General features: G+C 40.3%; 1 long non-coding RNA gene across 1 annotated transcript in view; it reads right to left on the reverse strand.

Annotated features, from left to right (window-relative positions):
- Positions 1 to 12,070, reverse strand: part of LOC129785358 (uncharacterized) — a 96,803-nt gene extending 84,733 nt beyond the window's left edge. The window contains exon 1 of the long non-coding RNA XR_008749311.1: positions 11,692 to 12,070. This is a non-coding gene — a long non-coding RNA (uncharacterized LOC129785358). The remainder of the gene's footprint in view (positions 1 to 11,691) is intronic.
- Positions 12,071 to 24,453: the final 12,383 nt, after the last annotated feature.

The following is a 24,453-nucleotide window of genomic DNA, read 5'->3' on the forward strand; positions in this document are numbered from 1 at the left end:
ATGTTTCTTCCAGTCTGCAAAATCCTGTATAATTTTGAAGCGTATTAGAGGTGAAGGAAGTGAGGACCACTGGCTATAAAACACAAAGGTCAAGATACAATCCCTGCCCTGGGAAGTCCCTACACTGCAGATTAGCAGCTGTTTCGACAGTTTAGCAATGAAAGTATCACTCTAATATTGCTGTGGTTTTACACTCCTCCCAGTACACCCACTGCAGAGCACTGCATCCTCAGCTAGAAAGGAGGGTGTTGGCATTTTTCTCAGCAGTTCTTGAATTTTTGCTCCATATATTTTTGCTTTTAGGTATATTTTCTTCCTTTTTCTGCAAGTAAAAAACTTCCAGTCAGTAAACAACAAGAATTTCACAGCCATTATTTTAAAAAGCACATAGGAAATTAGGCTGTAAATGCCATATTTAAGTAATTCCTGACAAAAGCAAGTTCTAATAAGATTTCCTGATGTGCTAAAAGACAAGATAGGAAGTACCAGGACAGCCAGGCTCACCTAAACTGATCTCAGACAAGAGACTTTCACATAAGGCTTCTTGCCTACATTGTCACCACTTCCTGCTCTTTGTTCCATAAGATAGGATACTTCATTAGATTTGCAACCTCGCACTCATTCCCATGGCAACTCATGGCACAACAAAACATAAGACGTTAATCACCATTCTCAGACTTCATCAGGAGAGAAGAAACTGAGCTGTGAGCTGACAGAATTGCATGACTCACAAATAAGTAAGTGCAACAAGGGAAAGTAAAAGTGTTATAGCATGCTACGGTGCCCTAGGGATAATGGGGATCCAAACCATGCTGCATAGATCCCCGTCCGGATCTGGATCTTCATTTCCCCCCTGTCTGGCAATATTAAGAGTCAGTGCTTTAACTTGTGACATTCAGACTCAGAAAGGGATGAATCTTAGCTCCACAAAGATAGCGTTATAGTCACGTTCCCTGGCCTATTCCTGCTCAGGGCAGAATCAGACCTAAGTCACAATGAGGTCCAGGGTCAACGACCCAGAGTTCAACTGGCCCAATTATTTCTCCTAATTGCATCTCTAGTGGAAACGTTTCCTTATCTGAAGCCTCAGTTGAAAGATCCTCTTTTGAGGGCATGTGAGAGAGACTGTTTATACTTATGCTTCACTCCTTTGAATGTTTTCATTTCCACTGATAATCCTGTTTTATTGCCTGGCTTTTCTCTCTCTGTCTGAGATAAAGCTACATCAGTGCTAGAATCTTACTGCTGACGGTGACCTGCTTTCAGGGAGACTTCTCTGTAAAACATTTTCAGAATAAAAGATATTGCAAGACTCACATCTAAATATTCCCGCAAGTATTCAATTTTGTAAGCTTGCACCCAATACTCTGGTTTCAAAAGAAAGTCATAACCATTCCTTGGATGGCAAAATAAATATTAACAACACTAGGACAAAAACAGAGGAACAATGTATATTTAAATAAACTAAAAAGGTTTAGACAGTGAGCATTTGAATCAATTTTATACCTATATCTCAAGCTGAGGCTAAGAGTTTGATCTCTGGGAAAGGCCCCAAAGCTATCTTTGATCATAAGAAGTTCCCTATGCTGTATCCTTCAAGTAAGTATAATTCCCCTGGTTCAGATCTCCTTGGACCTTGTGTAAAGAAACTAATCTTTGATTTGCTGTGTAAACACAGTTGCACATACCAGGTTAAGTATGTCTAGGAGGCATTCCTGCATCCTGCTGGCATGGGCATTTCTCCTAAGCCTCTAGAGGATTTGTTCATTAATATCTTTCTCCTGCTTAGTACTCCATTGCATTGGTTTCATTAGGCCGGGGGAACAAACAAATTTTTCCAATAGGATGTTCCTAGAAGCTGGATGAGTTTAGATTTGTTTTATTCAAGCATACTCTCCAGGAGATGGTATTTTAGAAAGACTGAGTGCAATGTGAAGTAAGGTGTGCAATATATGTCAGACTGGAAGACCCCATTCACAGGGACTGATGAAAATCATTCCTTAAGCTACAGCTTTCATAGCTTCCTTTCTATGAACGTCATGCCTGCATGGATCCACACAAAAAAAGAAAACAGAAAGCTAGCCAAATTTCAAAAAATCTGGAAATCCCACAAAATTACTAAATCCCACAAAATTACTAAATCCCACAGAGTTCCTGTTCAAAAGTATAAATTAACCAGAATTTGTTTGAGAGTCCTGTCAAAAATCTGTGAACAAGCCCAGTCTGAACTTTGCAACTCAGATCTCATGTGACTGAAGGACCTGAGAGCAGTCCTTACGGTTCTGAAGGGGTCTCAACATGCAGCTGCTCCCACATAGAGAAGCTGATGAGAGCAGCATACCCCTGCAGAATGCCAAGATCTGTGGAAAACCCAGGAGCTCAAACTGAGCACTGATGGTTTTCAAATTCCTCTGAAAATAAAATGAGCTCTTCCGATTTTCCCCTGCAGTGGCAGCAGCTCCAAAGGCATAAATGATTGCTGCTGTGGTAACACAGTCATAGTGATTCCATAAACGTTAGAAGTATGCCTTGGGAAGACATTTGGGAAGTAAGTTTTAGATTTATCCCTTGTAACTCTAAGCACCACCAGAAAGTGAGCCAGATCTACCAACGCGGTCACTAGCCCTCCTTCCACAAACTGGACAGGGCACCAAAGGCTCCTAATGGTGGTGCTCACCTAGGTGCCAAAGGCAGGTGACAGGAACAGAAGGCATCACGTTTCCAAACCTCAACAATGAAGCACACTGCTTCTTCAGACTTGCTACCAAATCACTCATCTGCAGGTTCAACAAAGGGCATTTAGTTATGCATTTTTCTAGCCATTAATTTTCTTGCACCTGGAAAGATACTGTTAATACAGGCCCTATGTTTTCACCACACCTGTCTGTTAATGTCTGCAAGAGCACTGTTGTCCCTGATGCAGTCTCAAAAAGAGAGAAGGTATGAGAGCTAGGTCAGGGTAGCACTTCTGGGTGTTTTCAAGCTGAAGAACCCCCAGGGAACAAATCACGGCTTCCTTACATGTAATACATGAGTACAAATTTGACCCAGTGATAACTGTGGTGGATGATGGGGTATGTGTGGATAGTTTGACAAAGTAGATGGAAATCTTGATGCCATTCTTCACTCTGCTGTGCATTTCTTACATTAACTTCTACTAGTAAAATCTTGCAGCAAGAAAAAATCAGCCAGTGCTTTGTCTTTGACATCAGAAAGGCTGTGATGTTATCTTTGTAGTATAGAAAATTCTTTTCTATAGAATAGAGATTATAAACTGCTCCCCTGTTTCCCAGAGGTCTCCATAGATAAACATCAAGAACTCAGATGCTGTGACTACAAGGTCACACAAGGAATAAGTTACTACATTTACGTCTAAAAACTTGACAGAATGAACACTACATATTCATGTATGTGTTTATTTAATGAGCTTTCTTTTATTTTTATTGCTTTGCTTACTACAGCTCAGTAATTTTGTTTCTAGTGTTTTTTCGCAAGTTATCTCTGTCTGACATGAAAGATGTAATTAGAGACAATGTCAGGTTGGAAACAGTCATCTGCTTTCTAGCTAAATCTTCCTACAAAGGCAGCCACTGCCAACTGGGATGTATAGCAGCTGACTGTAATGGTGCGTACAATGTTTAATTGTGCATATATGATACACGTTATTTAACTTTCTCTTTGTTTAATGCAGCACATAGAAATTCTCAGGAGGCTGAGGAGGGTCATATCCATGGCTGAATGAGAAAAGAACATTAGAATTATCATTACAGGCCTTCCTCCCTTTGACTTAACTGGATGAACCCTAGAAGATTTAGAGTTCAGGTTCAGTTCAGATAAACATCCAAAAGTTCACAGGTTTACCCAAACTATCTGAATCTCTAGAGCCCCAAAATGAGCTGGAAACCTCCAGAACTGCCTTTCTTGAGGGATTTCCTGCACTTCCACTTCTGGACAAAAATGAGAAGTGAAAAAAAAAAAAGTAAAAATACTCTTAACGTAAATTAAGTATTGCAGACCCTCAGCACAACTCATTTAAGTTACACTCTAAAAATCAGCCTGCTCACATAGATTTCTTATCAAGTGTTTTGGTGATTATTTTTTTTTAATATCAGCTTTTATGTCTGAATGAGACCACGTTAACTTTTTCACCTGACTTCTCTCAGTCTATCCTACTCATTTTTATCAGCAGATTTTTGTGAGTGGAAGCCAGAACAGATGGTAAAAGGGGTTCTGTTCTCCTACACATTTACAGTACATCTACACAGCATATTTAGGTCTTGCAGAGAATATCTCTTCATCTAAAATATTTATTAAAGCAGTGGCTAAGAGGTAAAGAGAAGAGGCAGGGAGTACAGTGAAGTAGTTTACAAAGTGCTGACACTCACAACAGATAGACCTCTCATTGGCATAGGAGCTGCTGTTTTCCCTCTTTGACACCGATATGGAAAAAAATCAGCAGCCACGCTATCAGCAAGAACGTGACCCTCTGATCAGCAGTTGTTCACTTTCCCAGAGCAGATTCACGTCTACCAAATTAACTGTGGCCATTCATTTTCTCTGTTGTAAAAATGTGTTTTCAATCACCTTTGGGACGAAGACAGATGCTCTGTACCAAATGAAGAGCACGTTGCCTTGTAGTACTTTCCATCATCCCCTTCACTTGTAAAGCCAGAAAGGAACATGGGCACCCTTGCCACAAGTGCTGTTCTCCTAGCACACTGTGCAGGGCCCACCTCCTCACAAAACACCCTCCAGAAACACCCTCCCCATTCATCCGGTGATGTGTTCTGCCATTTGTACCGGGCTGACAAGCAGTCGCTTCTTATGCTACAAAGTAGGAAAAAAAGTGTATTTCATAACCTGGTACTGCCATACGGAGCCAAACAAAGGTCTATGTAGTCTGGTCTAATAACAGCTATAAGAAAAGGGGTATATACAGAGCAATCCTTTCCCTGCTGTATCCATTCAGCTACCAGCTTAGAGACTACCTGAACTGAGAGTTCTCACCTGCACCACCATGTTTATTAGAGACTCATGAACGCATCCTCATTTAATTTGCCTAATCCTTTTCTGAACCTGCTTATGCTTTTGTCCAAGACAACATCCTGTGGCAATGAGGTCCATGACTTCATCGCCCTTCCTTTTGCTTGTTTAAAATCAGCTATGAGAATTTCAGTGAGTGTTTGTAGTTCTGTTTAGTTAGAAAATGAATAGAGAAATAGCTCCTTATTCACTTCCTCTATCCTTCATTCACCCTTGCTGCTTTTAAATATAATGATCGTCTTTCCCCCACAGTCACTCTTTTACAGCACAGGAAGTCCATCAAGCTCTTTGTCATGTAGAATTCATTCCATAGCATCCTTATGATCTATTTCTCCGTTTCTTCTTAAAATCTTTGGGATTTTTAAATTACAGTATTTCCAGAGTTTCACATAGAAGACTAGGTGTGAATGCTCTGTGGCATGATGCTCTATACTTTGATTTCTATTCCCTTCCTACCAACTCCTAGCATTCTAGCTGGCTCTGCCATTGTTTTGAAGTGATGTTGTCAGAGCTAGCCATAATGACACCTCAGGTGCTTCCCCCAGATGGGAATAGCTGTTTCCTGCTACTCATGGCATATATAGAATTTACTAATAGCTATATATTCCTGCTACTCATGGCATATATAGAATTTAAGCTAGTTTCTTCACTCTTCATTTATTAAGGTTAGACAATAATCTGAGAAACAAGATTCAGCCATTCAGCATCCTAATAGCATCTGCAGCTCCCCGGGATTGATTTGAGTTCAGATGTTCCTGAATAGTTTTGTGTCATTAGCAAATCCTGTCCTTTTACTGCTTATCCCCATTTTTAGATCAGGAATAATCTGAGTAACATGGAACAGATTTTTGTCAGTAACTTCCCCCTCCTGTGATTGCCAGTCCTTCAATTACATCATTGTGATGTTCTAGCTAATTGGGGAAGTGTTTTCTACATGACTTTCACCCATTTCTTGGAGGCTTGCCAAATCCATCCTCATAAAAGCATGAAATACCTCTTAACTGACATGGGTTATGAGTTAGTAAAGCAACACGTCTCTCTCTCACCTCCTTGCTAGGTCTCCATCAATGCTATGATACATGTTATCTCTTTAAGAAAAAAAACTGACATAGGAAGCTTAGCTTCCTATCTCTTTTATATTTTTCTTGTTTGGCTTTTTGATTTCCAGGTTTTTTTCACACCAGTTCAGTGTTGATCCAGGATTTGCCTCCTATCACCGTTGGCTCAAATGCCTGAAATTATCCAATATCCCAGCAATGTTCTCAGGTTTTTAGTTCCATCCATCCTCCTGCATGCCAAACCCAGAGCCTGCTACAGTTTCATATCCTCCAGAAAAACCTGCTAGTCAATCTGGCAGCTGAAACTCATGTTTGCTGCACCTTTCCAGAGAAATGTGTCTCATGGGGCCTGTTCAGCCACTGATGAAAGGCAGGCTTAAGCATGAAACCCCCTGCGGCTCCAGCAGCAGTTCGGTGTCGCTGTCCCGGTGTGTTGGCGCTGGGGGAAGAGGAGGGGCACACCACACATGTATAACCAGGCACACACAGTACATCTTCTCACCAGATGGTGCATCAGACCTGTTGCAGTTTAACTTTTAATTAAACTAAGAACTGAGGGCCACATTCAGTCACAGCATCAGTTTCCTCCAAACCAGATGTCTGCAAGATACCACAAAAATTGTATTCATGTGAGCCCAAACCCAGGCTGTGGGTGGCCACTGCCCAAGCCTCATATACCATCTCTGTCAGGGCAAGAAGGCTTCTCCAACAGCGAACTGACAGCCCCTTTGTTCTGGGCCACCGTGCCCTGAAAGCCTCCTCTGTCCTGCATGGCACACATGAAACCAAAACTCCTGCAGCATGCCACTGTTGCTAACTGGGCATAGAAAACGGCCTGGAACAGAGCAGGACATGCTCCATAAGGTTTACCCAAAGCTTCCCAAAGCAGCATACTTCTTGCCAAGGCACCCAGTAACTGCACAGTGCAAGCATAGTTACTTTAATTTTTTCTAGCAGCTCAGCACACTGATCAAGATGCCCTCTGTGCCGAAATCCCAGATGTGCACTGTAGTCCTGGCTAAGAGAAACTGGCAGGAGGTGTCTCAGTTGATAAGCTATTAGTGCCTATTAGACATTTGGTAAACATGGATAAATCTATGAAGCCTTCAAAAGGCCCTGGATAACATTTTCAGTAGGCAGATGGTAAGAAAATTTAAAAAGATCCAGACCAAGTTACATGGCAGCCCTACATCTTTCCTGGAGCCCTGCCTCTAGATCTTGTGTGCCATATGATGATTTTAGAAAAGTGAGGTCCATAAGGCTCCAAAGAAACAATAATGATTTAATTTATGTGGGCAAAATCTGAAGCCAGTAGCCTACCTGTAATGTCAGTTGTCAGGCAATGGTAACAGGCTAGTACAGATTTTTATATCCTGGGCATTGACTCAGTGTCAAATATTTAATGAAAAAAAATTAAGAAAAATAAAAAGTAGCTGATCCAAGGACTGGCAATGACTGTACTCAAGGATCCAATCCCCCTCTTGCCTCCAGTCCCCTCCCCATGCTTCACCCTAAGTTTCCCCTCCCTCTCTGCCTTTCTCGCTTGGAAGATGTTATTGTTTAGCATGGCACATTCCCAAGCTGCTAGACCAGGACAGTAAAATTATTCACTGACTTTACTGTACTCTTCTACCAGTCACTCATTTTTTAAGCTTTCAGCCCTCCTTCCCTCCACCCCCACCTCCTCCATTCCCCAATGAAATTCACTTTTTCCCTTCTCTCCCTCCCTTTCTGCTAGGCAGAGCCTGGAAAAAAGAAATCAAGGCCAAACTCAACAAAACTACTGCTGCGTAATAGCAGTCCTTTTTCACACACAGATGGTCAGTCAGAAGAATGAGCGCTTTATAAGACAGACATCATGCTGGTCTTTACAATCCTGTTCTCCTGGACCTCGGCAGGAGTTTTTCATCACCAAAGTGGATAATAACTCTGTCAGACACCTCATACACACAGGTATTAATAAAAAAAGAAAATACTGTAGTGACTGATTTTACAAGAACCTGGGAATCTTAATGTGATAGTTAAAAATGCGCACGATGATTACGCACAACCAATAGCTATGTCAACAGGGGTTTATAGCAGGTCGCTAATAAGCAGGGAATGCGCTTATGTATACATAGATGGTTTTGCACTTTATTGACAACATTTCCGCGGCCAAAGTCCATTTACCGTTGCATAGTCATAAACATGCACACGTTGTGTGCTTGTAAACGCCTAAGTGGCCAAAGACTTCTCCATGTTTGATATGGAAACACCATTTGCATGGGTAATAGCAGTTTACAGCATTGCTGTCTGCTGTACCACAAGGTGCTAGCAGTTGCACATGCCTTTAGTTCTGAAATTTGGCTGAATCTATAAATAGACTTAAACATGTTATTTTTAAAGAAAATTCCTTTTTCCCAAAATTGAGTTTTGATGACAAAGGAGGTAGATTCCCATCGTTATTTAGATGCCAAACCCTCAGTTTTTCTTTTGATAGATCTAGAGTGTCAAAATCACATATGAAGACATAGACAGCACCAGCATTCACTGAGTCAGAAACACAGCTGCCTTTGTCTAAAATAGAAAAATATTTTCAGCTCTACGCTTTCCTACAACAAAAGTAGCAATGCTAATGAAAATCGTTGCAATAGGTTTGAAGTAGGAGCTGTGTTCTAATAGTCATCTTCCTCTTTCTTCCACAAATGGAAATTCTTAGCACTTTTGCAGCTCAGCATTTTCAAATTCAAATAGAATGAAATTATGTGTGAACTCTCACATTCTCACTTCATTAGTCATTCCCTTCATTAGCCAAATCAGAAGGGGCAGCACTTAATGCTTCTGCTCATGAAAAAAGTTCTCCCAATAACGTATTTGAGAGCTATTCTGACATTAAAGTTAAATAAAAAAACGTACTTTGTACTTGATCTAATGAAGGCATAAAAAAAGAAATTATGCCACTTAGAAGCTTAAAGATTATCTCAAACAGAAATTAATTTGCTGACGTCCTTTTACTATCAGCAGACAGTCGCACGCTAAGCACTAAACAGGTACAGTGTATGTGGAAGGACAAATCCCTGCTAAGGACGCACGCTTTCCACAGGTTAAGTAGTACCCACTCTTCAGCCCTCAGTCTCCATTCTTCCTTGGACACAGTGGTAAGAAACTGCCTCTTTTCCTACTCCAGCTACCCCTTTTCTCCTGTCCCTCCCTTCAGCCTACATTCCAGAACTATTTCTTTGCACTACTGAAGTTTCTGAAAAATAAACACCCATCAACAGCATCGCGCTGATGATTTGTACTCTCCCCTGGGTGCAAAATCAATTCAGGATTTTGTTCAGGAGCTGCCAAAGAACAGCACATTACCTATCATTAAAGAGATGCATGGCCAAACCTGGGAGTGAAGATTGCCAAGAACTGGGCTTTGCTGTGCCCACCTCAGTTTGGTGCTGTCAAGCCTTCAGCTTCATTCTCCAAACATAATGAAACAAATTAAGTCAGCCTTTTCAGCATCAATCCCATCCACCATAAATTAATTTTTAGGGGCATTTTCCCATGGATTCAATCCAACTGACCTGGATTCCATGCTCCTCTTTTACACCAATCATCAAAATTAACAGTAAGTGTTCAAAATGAGTTCTCATACATATGGAGCACAGAATAAGATTTAGGAAAGAAGGTTAAAAGTGTTTAGCCACGGGGGGGTGGGGGGGGAGCGGTGGGGAATATACATATTAACTCTGAATGCACAAAAACCCCATATACTCCTGTTTTCAGTCAGCCTTTTCAAACTTGTAGATACTATTTTTTAATTATTACTAATGACAAGCACACAAACTATGCCACATCAGCAAAACCTTAATAAAAAAGGGGTGAAAGGAAAGAAGAAATGTACATAGCTAAAGACAGCTTTTTTAGCAACACCGATCTCAACAATTCATGAAACCTTCTCTGGCATGGATGGTCCTGGCCTCTGTGGAACAGAATGTAGGACTGGGCTCAGGATGAGGCTAGCAGGGCAGTCCCAACACTAAGCAAACCAACTTTCTAATTAAGGATCTTAAATAAGGTAGGAGAAAATGAAGTAAAGAAGAAAAATTTTGCCTTGATGAGTAAATACATGGAGAAAAGGGAAACCGTGGGTTTCAATGTATATTCTCATCTTCTCTCTCTGGATACCTCAGTCTGACAAACTGAATTTCCACTCTTAAGAGCATCAGTTGCAATGATTACCACCAGCAGCAATTTTTGATAGCTAATGGTGGAAAAAGTCTAAAAACAGATAGGGTGATCTATCCTCAGTCTCCCACACTTTTCAAGCCAGCTTGGAGATTTTTTATAATCCTACACAAGCTCCAGAGTATTTAACAGGAACTTCTGTGTTTTCTTTCAGAATTTCACTTTTCTGAATTGGGTTTCAAAATGTTTCCATCTTAGCATAGAAATAAGGGAGGATATAAACCAACCCTGCAATACTCTGGCAACCTTGTGCGAGTCAGAAATGCACATATGTGAATGACCTGATAGGGGCTGAAACCCCTGGTTTGTAAAACCAACCATCAGGCTTCAGCGCCCTCAGTGGAGACAGGATTGATCCCTGGCAATCCAGGATTATTAAGGCTATATTTTAGAAAAAAATAACAGTATTTCAGGGGGATTTTAACCCAAGAAAGATCTTCTGATGGTAATGGCATTACTACCTTTCTATCTCCCCCTTCACTTCTTCCCTGCTTACTTCCCTCTGCCAGCAGCTCCCCCACCGTGCCCTCCAACATACAATGCTCTTTCTCCATCTCAGCCTCCAGTCACATAATTGCTCTGAAAGGCAGGATCCCCAGGCTCTCACGAAGCTCCTGCTGAAGTTAATGAGACTTGGCACAAGATCTTCTTATAGAGAATTACTTGCAAGAGCAGCACCTTACTATTGGAGACAACACAAAAAAAACTTCTTCACTGACAGTTTTCATCCTCAGCTCTAATTTTTACCCAGGTCAGGAATATTTTTTGCTTTATATCTGACTTGACAGTTATTAATACTACTGTGAGTACATACCACCTGACTTTATATGATTTAGAAAGAGGAGAGAGAGCAAAGATAACAGTTTCATTATAAGTTTTAAGTGCCCATAAATCTTTCTACATCAAACCATTACTGATCTCCCAAGAGGGATTCTCCAAACACTGAAGCCATGCCTATTTGGCAAGAACTACAGACAGGGATTTCTTTTTTAGCCTTCTTCGTCTCTACAGAGGGTAAAAATCTTGGAGAGAAATCTTTGGTCCAAAAGCCTTCTTTTTTTCCTGCAGCAGTTCGAGGAACAGCGATGGTTTTAATAGAGTTCTCTAATGACTCTATAGCTTCTTTTTATAACTCTTTCTTGGAGTAATAAAGTGGCAGAGGTAATGATACTGAATCACTAACTTTTCTACAGTGAAGAAGAGAGCATGAGTCCATGGAGTTATTTTCATTCAAAGCCCAGTGCCCAATGCAATTCTAGCTTCTGCAAAACACAGAGTTAAAATTCCTTCTCTCCTGTGTGCTCTCCTAGTTTATATCAGGAGGTGAGCTCATGCTGGCCAGTTGCTTGGGGAGTAATTTCAAAAGTCCCACCTTGACTCCTGTTCTGTGATATTCCAGTGACTGTTCCTCAGAGTGCCTGAGACAGAGCCAATCAATGCCCCCTTGAGCTCTCCAGAGAAGCACAGAAGTAATGGGCAGCTCCATGGTCTGGCTTCTCCCACCTGCACGTTGTACAAGGAAGCTTCCTCCAGCATCACCTGCAGAGGATGAATCAGATCCCAGGTGGGATAAATTCTCCAGTCTCTCTTGCTGACCTTGAAAAGGTCAAGGCTTCGAATTTACGCACTTTTATTTGATGACAAAATCAGAACAGGATGGTTCTAGACCCTCATGCAAGTAGTTTTTCTAATGTCAGGGATCATGCAACATGAAATAGTATATACTTTTTCACCACATATCTTTATAAAAGTGCGGACCAAGATTGGGAGACCCTTACAATGGCTGTGAGGTAAAACACAAGTTCCACTGAAGGAAACTGGTAGACTTTTTAGCACAGATTTCAATGGCACTGGAATTTCACTCCTACTTATGCTCAAATGGCTAGGTTTATTAGCGTGAGATCCCCTATCTATTCAGTAGAAAACTTATTAAATTTAAAAGAGTATATTGAAAATCACTATCTGAACCAATCAAGACTAAATATATGTACCTCATTAACCAAAACCAAATGTGTTTTCATCTACAGTTCAGTTCTTGTTACAGCTGGAGCTGTGACATGGTTCTGTGTTATGCTGTACTTCAGCAAGACATGTCAAAAATGCAAACTGAAGGGTAAAATTATTTCATTTCCAAAATAAATAAATGCCTTTGGTCAACACTAGTACACAAAAGACAGGTATTTTAAACTAAGGGACCTGCAGGGAATTGGTTCCTCACAAAGCTTCAATTAGCTTTCAAATTATCTCTCTCACAATGTGTACAAATACTCCTAACCAAACTTCACTGAAAAATGGATTCTCAATACTTTTATTTACCTAATAGTTAACACAAGGATAACAACACACATGCAAATTTAAAATAAAAACATATGTGGGGACTTTCTCGCCCCAAATAAGAATTTAAAACAGATGTGCTCTTTTAACTGTATTTCTTCACCCAATGCTTTTCTCTTCACTGTTTGTATTTTTAATGTATTTTTTTTTCAAAGGTACATAATAATTTATTCCCCCTTTTATCTGACAAGCATGGATTTCAAATAACATATTCTATCTTTATTTCTTGCTGGCATAACTCACTTATATCAATTGGTGTTTTGCACAAAGGGAGCGGACGGCAGTTCAGCTATAAGCGAGGATACTATTTTCATTAGAACTGTGTTTAAAAATCAACATAAAGTTGCAGGATAAAAATATTATAATATTCATCCCTGCTTCTGCCAGTTCTGTATTCTCACATTCCTAGCAAAACCCATGCTTTTGTTGGACACTGCCATCCTACTTCTCACATTTTCAAATAACAGTGCCTAATGTTTAAAGGGATAAATTAAGCTGTAGCAGCTTTTCAGTCCCAGAATCAGAAAATATTGGAAAGGATATTTCATTTCTCTTTTTCTTCTCAAAACTTTAACTGTGATTTTTGCAAAAAAGCATAGAAAATCTGGTAAAGCAAAATTCCACGCAGTAGCAAAACACAAGGAGAATCAAAGAGTTAGGTCTCTACCAAACGTACCAAACCCAAATGCCTTCTCCAGGACTCAGGTGTCTGGGTGTGCTCACTTACACTGCTCTCAGCTCAAGTTATTCAACAGGTTATTGGTAGCAAGAAAGACCCCAACCAGGAAAAAGCAACTCAAATTCCTGTAACATAATGTCTTCAGATTTTTTTTTGTAATGAATCGTCTTCAGATTTTTCAGGGACTTTTAATCACGTCAAGCTTAATTAGCACACACCTGCTCGTGAGGTGTCTTGGCCCATCACCACAACACAAAGCGCCACTGTGTGAAAGCACTTCTGCTCAGCAGAACCCAATTCCAAATAACATACCTGTCTACATGGCTTCATATTCAGATGCTCTGAAAACAGATTTATAGCAAGCCCTGTATTTACAAAAAATATATTTAAGGTGCAAAGCCAAGAACTGGTAAGTTAGGAAATGTTTCCTAAAGTTCTGCTGGGTGTACCCGGAGGCTGCAGGGCCCCGTATGGAGGAGGCCCGGGGCTGGTCGCCACCAGGTCTTGCTGGCTTCGACATCATGGTGAGCACCTCAGAACTACACCTCTTCACACCTCTGCCCAGCCATAGCTAAGGAAAGTAGCCACTGGAGCAGGACACATGTGAGGAAGGGACATGTTTTGAGAAAGAAAAGGAAACAAACTGAAGGATACACGGGTAAGGCAGCATCACTGGTGATATGGCCGGAGACACGCTTTCAGAAGGAGGTGCTCCCTGACAGAGGAGGGATCCCCAGAGGGATGAGGTCATCCCCAAGCAGGGCAGGGACACCCCCAGAAGGCTGGAGGTCACCCCTGAGTAGGGCAGGTACACCCCTGAGGGTGTGGGCCCCACACCAGGCCAGGGACACCTCTGAAGGACCACGGCCCATGGGCACCCCATACCCAAACAGGGACACCCTTGAGGGGCTGCAGCCATGGGTGACCCACGCTGGTGCAGAAGAAAAGCAAGGACTGGCAGGAAGCCATTAGGCCAATGACCCCAATCTGTTGTGCCACCTGTCACCTCACTGAGGGGACCAGGAGACTGTGGAAACGCGTGTGGTGACGGGGGAGGCTGAGACTGGGAAGGAGGAGGAGAGGAGTCGGACCACAGCCAAGCCTGCAGGAGGGTGAGGAAAGGCGTTTGCCCAAGTGTTCATTTAATTGCCTTTTTTTCTCAATACTTGAATCAGCAATTAAAAGCTTATGTTAACTGGCAATAAATTAAGTAAATTTTCCCAAGACTATTTTGCCTGTGACAAACCTAACATTTAGGAAAACCCTTATCTGTCCCTTTCCAGTGTTTTCATTCAGCCTTTCCAGTGTATTCATTACATGACAGGATCTTCAACTGCACAGCTGTAGCACACCTTCATCACCAAACCCTGCCGCATCCACCATGAGTAATTTAACCATGAGGGAAGAGGAAGTGTCTTCATATGACAATGGACTTCTTTTTCCTTTTTACCATGCTTACATAAAATCTTCCAGAAATTAGAATTGGGAATTGACTTCTTGGTGTTTTCAGTGGTGCTCCCAGTAGCTTCAAAATACGATATCCAAAGGCATTTTCCTACAAAATGGTATCAAAGAAGAAATTACCTTGATGATAGCTGAGCAAAACTGAAATTTTCAACACTCAGGAAATGTCAATGCTTCATATAATTCAGACGTCACAAGCTAAAACATTTCCAAAATGTTTTGAGATCTGATTTCTAAAAAAAGGTGGTAATTCCATCAAATAAGCTAAGATTTTCTAGGGTAGATGTCAAAAGTTATATTTCTGGCCCAAATACTCAAACCTCTGGCTTTGTCAGGTCTCAGATTCAAAGCACGTAGCTACAAATACTTTTAGAATCTTTTTAATACCTAACAGTTAAAATATAAATTAAAAAGGGTATTTTTTCCTTTGCATTACTCTGAAAAATGCTGGAATATGTTGGTGTATTTTTTGTCCAAGCAAACACATCCTAGGTGATGCAGATACCTGACAAAAATTTAAACATAACAGTTGAAGTCTGGCAAAGCTAAAGTGACTGAAAATAGTGTCTTATTTAATGGCGTCTTACAAGAATATTTTTATGAAAATGGACAGAAGAGTCAGGCAAATTCAGTTACTGGGGAACTTAGTAGGACCATGATTAACTGGGATATCAAAAAATAAATTAGAATATTTTGGGAGCTTTGGCGTCCTTGAAGAAGTGCAGTTTTACAACAACCAGATAGAAGGGGAAAAAATAGGGACCATCTTGCAGACCTGGCACATCTCACTGAAAGTTTGCAATAGAAAACCAAACTGCAATGGCCCTACACCAATCAAAAAAACCTATAAAGACTGAGACTGGGAGATGGCACTATAAAATTTGTAATCAGACTCAGGAACCAGACTGAGTGAATTACATGTTGGCCTTTGAGCAGCAAATCAAAACAATCAGCAGAGAAATCCAAGCAGCAATTGAACATTGACCACTGGAAACTTAGAGCAGCAACTATTCACCAAGATTTTTCATTTTTTTTAAAGCGAAGTCAAGTAAAGCTAGTAAAACTCAGCAATTGTTAACATACCACCATAACTACAGGTTTAATAACGTCCCATAAACTTTAAGAATTTGAAATTCATTGCTGTTGGGCAGCTTTGCATTCAGTTTGCAACACACCCATTTTCACACTCAAAGACATCAGAAAAGCAGATAAAAGTTTATTTTTCTTTTGATAAAGAAGTTAAGCAGATTTTGGCAGCTTGCCATCAATTTGACCCCATCCCTCAACTTCCCCCCTACTCAAACACTATAAATTAATCTTACACTGTTTGAGAAAAAAAAAGAAAAAGAAAAAGAAAAAAATAAAAAACAAGAAACTGAAAAACTTCCAACATTCAAGTCCTTTGGCTGAACCTCTCAGGGGCATATCCCATGGTGACAGTCTTCAGTCTTGACTGTCTCAGATGGCCTCTTCCCTAAAACTATGCCTATAGTGCAAACTTCTCCCTTAAACTCTAATTCCATTTTATCTTGGTCTTGATATTACCATCAACCACAATTTCTAGAAATACCCACTATGACTCTCTTCTTCTGGACTAGCTGCTGATCTCTACACAAGCACATTTGCAGAGTAACTTCACTCAGCAAAAGTCACTCCAGGTTTCTACTATGAAATCTAAGAGTATGTGCCCTACAAATTTAGTAATTAAATCCAGGAACTATGCAGGGAGGAAAAAGTATTAGTTGATTTCAATTGCAAAGCAAATTAGATGAAGGTTTTTATAACTTGGCTCCATAGCAATGGCCATACCAGCAGCAAACAAATAATACAAGGGGAGTCTCACTTTACACACACATTAAGTGCAATGCACACAGGTTATCCTAGGCCAGACTTTAACTTAATCTTAATACTGACATCCCAATCTTCCTTCTGAAAGTTTAACCATTTTTTTCCAATAGTGACTCCACATTAATTTCCCACAATGCTTCCCAGCTTCCCCATTTATATAAGCAAGCGCCTGAAATGCTTTTTCAGGACAAACTGAAAATGAAGGAAAGTTTCACAGTTTCTAATAAGTCTGAATTTTGTGAAACAAAATGCTGGTTGTTACATCACTCTATGAAAAAATATTTATATTGGCTCTGGCTTTAAGGTTACATTTCTCAGTTCATGCAAGTGGCAGGAAACATGCAGAATTTAATCAAGAGATAGTCCACAAGGCTTGTTAAATGAAATGTTAAGTAAAGACTTGCTATGAAAACAAAAAGATGCAACTCAGGAAATGAGCTTGGTCATCTCACAACTCTCTGTTGTTCCACAGCCAAGCATTGGCTAAACATTAGATTATCATTATAAACAATACACAGGGAAAAAAACTGCATTCAGGATTTACCCTAAAAGTAAATTTGAAGAGCACCTAAGTGACTTATGAGACTCAGCTTTATTTTCAAATCTGGCTTAAAAGACTAATTCAGATCTTAATGAAAACCAGGGAACACAGGCTTCCAAGTCACGCACTTTTGAAGCATTTACCTAAAATCTAAAATGCAGTTTTAGGCACAAGCCAGAAAAACCGACAAGAAAATACATTTATAAAATGTAAATTCGCATAACAAGAACAACCTTTTCACATGGAAAAGTCTTTCTTTGAGGAGGAAACTATTTTTCAATGCAGAAGGTCAGTGTTACTAGAAAATAAATAACATGAAAGAGGAAGAAGAGGATAAGGGAAATTGCTCTGTAGAAGAAAAACAAAGAACAGCAGTCACAAACTTCGCTTGAACTCCTGAACTACCAAGTTAATCAAGGTAAGCTACTGCTATCCTCCACATTTCTGGTCCAGCCCTCCTTTCATTTCTTTGGTCCCATTGCTGTAACTTTCGTAAATTTGTAAGGGCAAACTCTGTATTAACACAGTGAATATGATCTCTGAGTTACCAGTGGGGTTCTCAAACTGGTACACATTAGTCTCAGACCAAGCATTTCTTCAGATTATACAAGTGCAACAGCAGTGTCTTGTGTTAAGATTGTTGCCTCTCTTTTTATTTGACAGCATGATTGCATTTACGTTTGGGGGAAAGCCTGTACAAAGGGATGACTTCTGAGCTTGGCTCCTGTATGTGCTCTTAGCTCCTAACATGGTGAAATTAATAGCTATTTTTATTTCATCTGGCAGAGAGTTTTGCCGTCAATGTAGGATTGCATCTCCTGTGACCACAGGGTTTCTCAGATTTCCCAACAGTTTAATTGCTCTGTGCTATGTGAGGTTGCATTTTCAGAGAGAAGGAGCTATCTCATACAGCCAGAGGTCTGCAAACCAGCCAGCATTCTTGAAACACAGTCTTTGTTCAGTGACTAGTAGGAAAAGAAAAGTAGTAAAGTTTCATTGGATAAAGAACTATAACCAAATAAAGAGCTTATGCTTAAAAATTACTATCATGTCTGATAAAATTAAACTAATGCAGCAAAGGAAGACTAAAGCAAACACTAAAATTTTCAGGGAAAACTTGACTATGATGGAATGACTTAAGTACTTCAGTATCTTCATCACTGACATTAAAATTCTATAACCCCTTGATTTCTAGAAGGGGAGAAAGGGGAAAGGGGAAAAAGATAACAAAGTGAATTGGTCGTCTGGACAATCAATGAAACCTGAACAATCAATGAAAACAAATACTTGGTTTGTTTTTACTTTCCTCTCTTCCTGAATGAATTAATGAAACTGTTGAACTTTGGCCTCTTCTTCAGGCTAGAGCAGCAAGATGACGGGCTGACTTAATATCTCCCACAGCCCACAGCAATGCTGATGGAAGATTTTAATGTGAGAACACTGTGTGCTCGTTTGGCATTGCATTCCCTAGAGGGAATATGGTGGAGAGTATATAGCTTAAATTTAGCTAGAACTGAACATTAAAAAACATATACTTGGTGCCTTGATAGTAAAGATCAAAAACGGTCACTCTATACTTGGCTTCCTTTGCAGGTTTATAATCCCTTTGCCTTTCTCATTCCTTTTTTTCTTTTTATGGCATAATTGTTACATAGCAGACAAACATTTTGTCTTTCTTAGCAATGCTAGTTAGACAATATAAGAAGCTTGTGTCAGGAAAATAATCAGGATTCTCTGAAGCACTCTTGAAGTCCTTTCACCATGCCTCATAAATGATTTCAAGTGTTTGATGAAAAGTTGGGCCCTGTGACACAATTTTTCTTCGGCTTCAAAATCAGATGAAGAAAAATTCCTGCCATACAAAAATCAAAACTTCAGGTCTGAAATGAGAGTTTTCTTGGATTTTCTTTTTGTACATGAAATGCCATTATTCAGAAGTATCCTCAGCATTGCACCAGCTAATAGCAACACAGGGATAGTGATCTGCAGCCACTGTTATGCAGACAATAAAAAGGCTCACTTTTAAAGTACGGTGCCAACAACAGTTTCAGGTCATTTCCCAACTGGCTTTTCCTGTCTGGTATGCCATTCAGAGCTCTGGATCCGTTGACACTGCAGGTTAAATGAAACAAAAAATCCAAACAGAAGCCACAAAACTCAGCAATTCAGCCTTTTTGATCTATCTAAGTGTTTTTAAGCCTGCTCAGCACCATGGGATCCAAGTGCCCTTTTTCACATTTCAGTGTTTCCAAAAGGGTCAAGCCATGGTCAGACCATGATGAGTGGTTGTTGCAAGGGAAGATTGCTTTAGAGAAGAAACACGTCCTCTTTTCCAGAAATAAACCTGAACAGGACAAATTAAAGGTGGAATAAGAAAGGAAAGGTCTGTTTTTCCTTGGCAAGATTAGTAGAGTTGGCAGCATATGGAAGCAGAGTTGCAGAGTTGGAAGAAAACACTTTCCTCTAACCTTCAAGAGCAAGGAGGTCACAGTTCTTTCAAGGAGCTTCCCTTGGGATAACATGAATATGGACTGTCCCATACTTTATAGATTGAATAACCATTTGAAAGTACAATAATTTGAGATAAACTGAGATTAGTTTCTTGCATTGACATCCGCTTGGAAAACTTAGTGCAAGGGTCATTTGGCTTGCTATGTTAATGATAATACTGCCAAAATCCAGTACCAAAACAATGAGTAATTTGTAAAGATTTGGCATATTACATCCTGCTTAATAAATTCAAAAGTTTGAACATGACAGCATATTGTAATGTAGTAACATAGTACTGTAAATTTGCAGAGCCAGGTTCAGCCCGTAAGGAGACCCAACATTGATTTCAATACACATGCTTACTGCAAGCTGAATGATCTGAATACATACTTGGCTGAATACATCCTAACCCCACTATATATGCAATGAAAAAAAATTGAGCTGCTTCTTTCTAGTTATTTTATGTAGTCATGTAATAACTGTATTTTTTTCATACATATTCGCATCTATAAATTGGTGGACTTGGCAGTGCTACATTAAGGGTTGGACTTGACGATCTTAAAGGTCTTTTTCCAACCTAAACGATTCTATGATTCTGTATTTTGGCAACGAGAGAAGTATATATTTAAATGCAAAGCAAGATAATTGGTCTTTGAAGACCTGGCAGGCATGCCCTGGTTAGCATAAGTTAACAGAAGCACAGTCAAGGCATTCATTCAGAAAAGGCACATTAACTTTGGGATGAAGAGAAAGTAGTCATATGAAAGGTAAGACCTGCTTGAGTAGCCCAATACAGCCAAGTAATAATGGAGAGTACAAACTGGTCAAGGGGATAATGGAGAGAGGGACAGGATAACCAAGACTCAACTATGGCACAGGGGAGAGGCAAGTTAGTACCAACTTCTTGACTCACTCCAGCAAATTGCTAGACTGATCATGCACAAGAGTGCCTAAAAAATATCCCTCTGCCCATCTTACACTGTTACTGGGGGAGTGAAAATGAACACCCAGGACAAAAATCCTGATTCTGGGAGTCCCATTGGCAAGATTGTATCATACATCTTCCCAGAAGAGGGAAGTTTTCCATTATCAGAGATTAGTCATGCCATTTCTGCTGGGACAGGCTAACCATCACTGTCATCTTCTCCCTCTTACGGAATGCTTGATGAGACTGTGGTCAGAGCAGGAACTCATATCTGGAAGGACCACGGACTGGGCATAACACTGGACAAACCCTATGTTTCCACAAGATATAAATAGAGAGGCACAAAAGAAATGGACATAGACTAACAATTCCTGTTCTCACTTCAAAAATGGGTTAATTTGCTGCGTGAAGAGCAAGTTTCCTCTAATAACAGAGTTGCTCTGTCAGTAGCAAATGCGGGAGAAGTGACTCAATGCTATCCAAGACCCAAGCATGCCTCTCTGGCCACATAGAGAGAGCTGGTGGAGACAGAAGGGGAAGCTGGGCAGTGTGGAGAGATGGCTCGCTAATCCTGTCAGGAGAAAAAGTGTTTCATGTCACTCAACAGCATCTCCACAGGGCAGTTACAGGAGAAGTGCTGACAGCCTCTGAAAGGAATCGCATCCAGTCATCCTCCAGCAGGAAGAGGTTGGCTTTGACACGAAGCTTATAGGGTGGGTGAGATGAAAGTGGGGGGAAGGGACCTCTGGGCTGCGTGTAGGATTTTGCCTTCCTCTGCCCCACGAGGAGACGGAAGAGGAATGCATTAGCAGTCCCGACTGCTTTCAGCTAGCCTGTCCTTTCTGACCCCTTCACCAAGCAGTTCTATCTCTCTCTCATTCCCCGCCTTTCAAAATTTAAACTTGCTAACCCTGCTGCCAAAAATAAAGACAGAAATAACATCAGGGTTGAAAGGAATTTCAACATAAGGAAGAGCTGCAGGGACAGACCAGGGATTCCTGCCACATGACACGAAGTATATACCATACCACAGCACACGCCAATAAGTACATTTTGCAGCCAATCTTACAGACCTGTCCTGCTTTTCTTTAGAAAACATGTAGTCAGGCTCTTCCGATCACTGGTGCATTTGAATTATTTTCAGCAGTACAAGCAGTAAATAAGTGTAGACAAAGAGGTGAAACATATACAGGAGGGATGAAGTCACCCAAGACATCAATGGGGTCAAATCAAAATGCACTTAAATCATTTAATAAATGCCTTTGTTGGCACACAGTTACCATCTCCAATGTAGGAACCAGAAAGCATACAAAACTAATGTAATTTACTTTCTACCCAAGAGCAACACCTCCTTACTGAGTGCACGGGATTTACCATCCCCAACACCACACCAGAGCACTCTGAGGGACAGGGTTATTCAGCTGTGACCAAGGACCTAAATCCTCCTCCCAGAAGACACTTCTAGAGTCATGTTTTTAAAACACTTAAGTGTCTAGGATTACAGATGGGCATCTGGATTTTTACACAAGATATTCCTAACTGTCTAGGAGGTTTATACAGCACTTTTACCGCAGCACACCACCTACTTTCCGCCATTCCCTCTGCAGCAGCAGCCACACACAGCCCTGAGACCCTTGTCCTTCTGTTCTAGGCCCTTAGCACCCCTTTAAAAGAGTCAATAATTCTTGCCTCAAAATGCAAGGGAAAACTGTTTTTTTCTGATACTGACTGACAACCCAGAGAGCAGTCCCTCGCCCATTGGTGGGGAATAAAATTCAGAGGTACGGCTGCTCCTTTGCTTCCGTTGTACTTCAACGTCACATTTTCCCCCCACTGCTGGATTAAAGCTGAAAGGCTTTACAGGAGCTATGTCTGTTGCAGTAATGTAAACAATAAATAATAATAGGAAAGAGAAAGGAAGACTGATTTATTGAAAGCTATTCACTTCTATAAAGTACATAACTGAAATTTCAATTTAAGTGGACATTTTTACTGCCAAATAAATCTTCTTGCACAGATACGAGAGGAGCAGAGACTTCATGTAGTACACAGAAAAGGAAAAGTTAGAGAAATTCAGATAAGGCGAGTGAGTGCACAGGGCCAGATTCTTGATAGATGCTGCTGGTTTACACCAACTTAGGATTGTCTATCATTCAGCGGCAGATGGATATATAACATTATACACTAAGATATGGCAGAAATAAACAAATTGCTCTTGATTAAACAAAAGAATAGCTACATGCCTATTCAGCAGCCTTCACATCACGAAAACGCCAAAGAAGTTAATATTTCCTTTGCCCAAATAAGGACTATCAAGACATTTGAAGTAAGCCACTAAAGTTAGCCACTGCATCTATTTTTACACTACTAAATGTCCTGCTCTGAAAAACATTTGAGTACCCAGCAGTTCCCCTGGACCACAAAGAGAAGTGGCATTTGTCAGCACTGGAGCACTCATCTGCCTTTGCAGATTTTGATGGAGATGGGTCCAGAACCAGAGTTCAGGTATGTTCAGTAAGGAGCACCACTTGCTTCATTGTAGAAGTTGTCCCAATGCACCAGAGGCCAAATGATTGTTACTGTTCGGAGAGCTCCACTGTAAATGAGAATAGACTGATAGATCTGATGGACCACCACAAAAACAGTATTTGCACCTGGCTTATTATCTGAATCAGGTGCTAAATTTGGACCCATGCAGTTTCTAGTGAAGAAGACTGCATCACTTCTGAAAAATGTTCAGGCCAAAACCTGTGGTCTTCTGCTTAATAATCCTTGCTGATTTCTGCTCTGCAGTTTCTATATGGTGCAGTGGTAATAACATCATTTTCTCAGTCTGCATGGATTCTTTCAACAAAATAGAGAAAGAGAACTTAAAATCTACCCTCCTGAATTTTCACCAGTTCCACTGTCTAACTGTCCTTTTCCAATGAACCAAATCTTACTTCTTTTTTATCTCATTCCCCATGATGTCAAAGTACAGTTGACACTCCCCGAAGTAACATAACAGATATGGGTAAACCTAAAACATGGGAACTCAGGAGTGATTTGGAAAGTTTGATGTATGTGAAATAATAGAATTCAGACACCAGTGACTTTTATCTCAAATGATGGCCACACAAAATGCTGAGCATGATTCCTAAGTGGTGAGATACTACTGCACTTACTAGATTTCCATCTGATCTGATGGACAGTCTTAACAATTTTATGGAATGGGATATAACCCTCAGGCTTAGAATGAACTTTGACGGGTCACAATTTTAAAGCTCCAAAACTTGAATTTGTGGAACAGATTTGCAAACCTAAAAACTTTTTTGGGTGAACAAAACAAAAGAATAACACAGCTATGGGAGAGAGGAGACAAAAGAAATATATCCTGCAGGGTTTTATACTTGTTTTACTGATTTACTTATTTTCAGTTAAACACCTACCTCTGAGGCTTCTTCTGTTTGTTTCCTTAAAAATTAGTCACCCTTACTTTAACAGTGAAGAGCTAGTTCAGATTATTCGTTATCCAGGTACAAATACAATGGATCTTTCAAAACATATAGTAGCCTTCTTTGTTCTTGGCTGATCTGTTTTAAAAGCTCTCCCTGTTTTCTGACCATGTACAACAAACACATATTTCTGTAGCCAAATTGATCTGATTGTGAACTTTTCTCTAGACCTGGAGCAGGCTTTGAAGTCAGAGAGTCAGAGTGATGAAATTAAAATGCAATAGGACATTAGTTCACTGAGTTCATGTACCAGTGAAAATCTGTTTTAAGATTTGAAACTGAAGTTAAAAGCACAATAAAGATACAAATTCCTGCTAATCTGAAACTTTCTCTTTCTCACCTTGTCATAAAAGCCCTTT

Source organism: Falco peregrinus, chromosome 11 (genome assembly GCF_023634155.1).
Source record: "Falco peregrinus isolate bFalPer1 chromosome 11, bFalPer1.pri, whole genome shotgun sequence".
Taxonomy (NCBI): domain Eukaryota; kingdom Metazoa; phylum Chordata; class Aves; order Falconiformes; family Falconidae; genus Falco; species Falco peregrinus.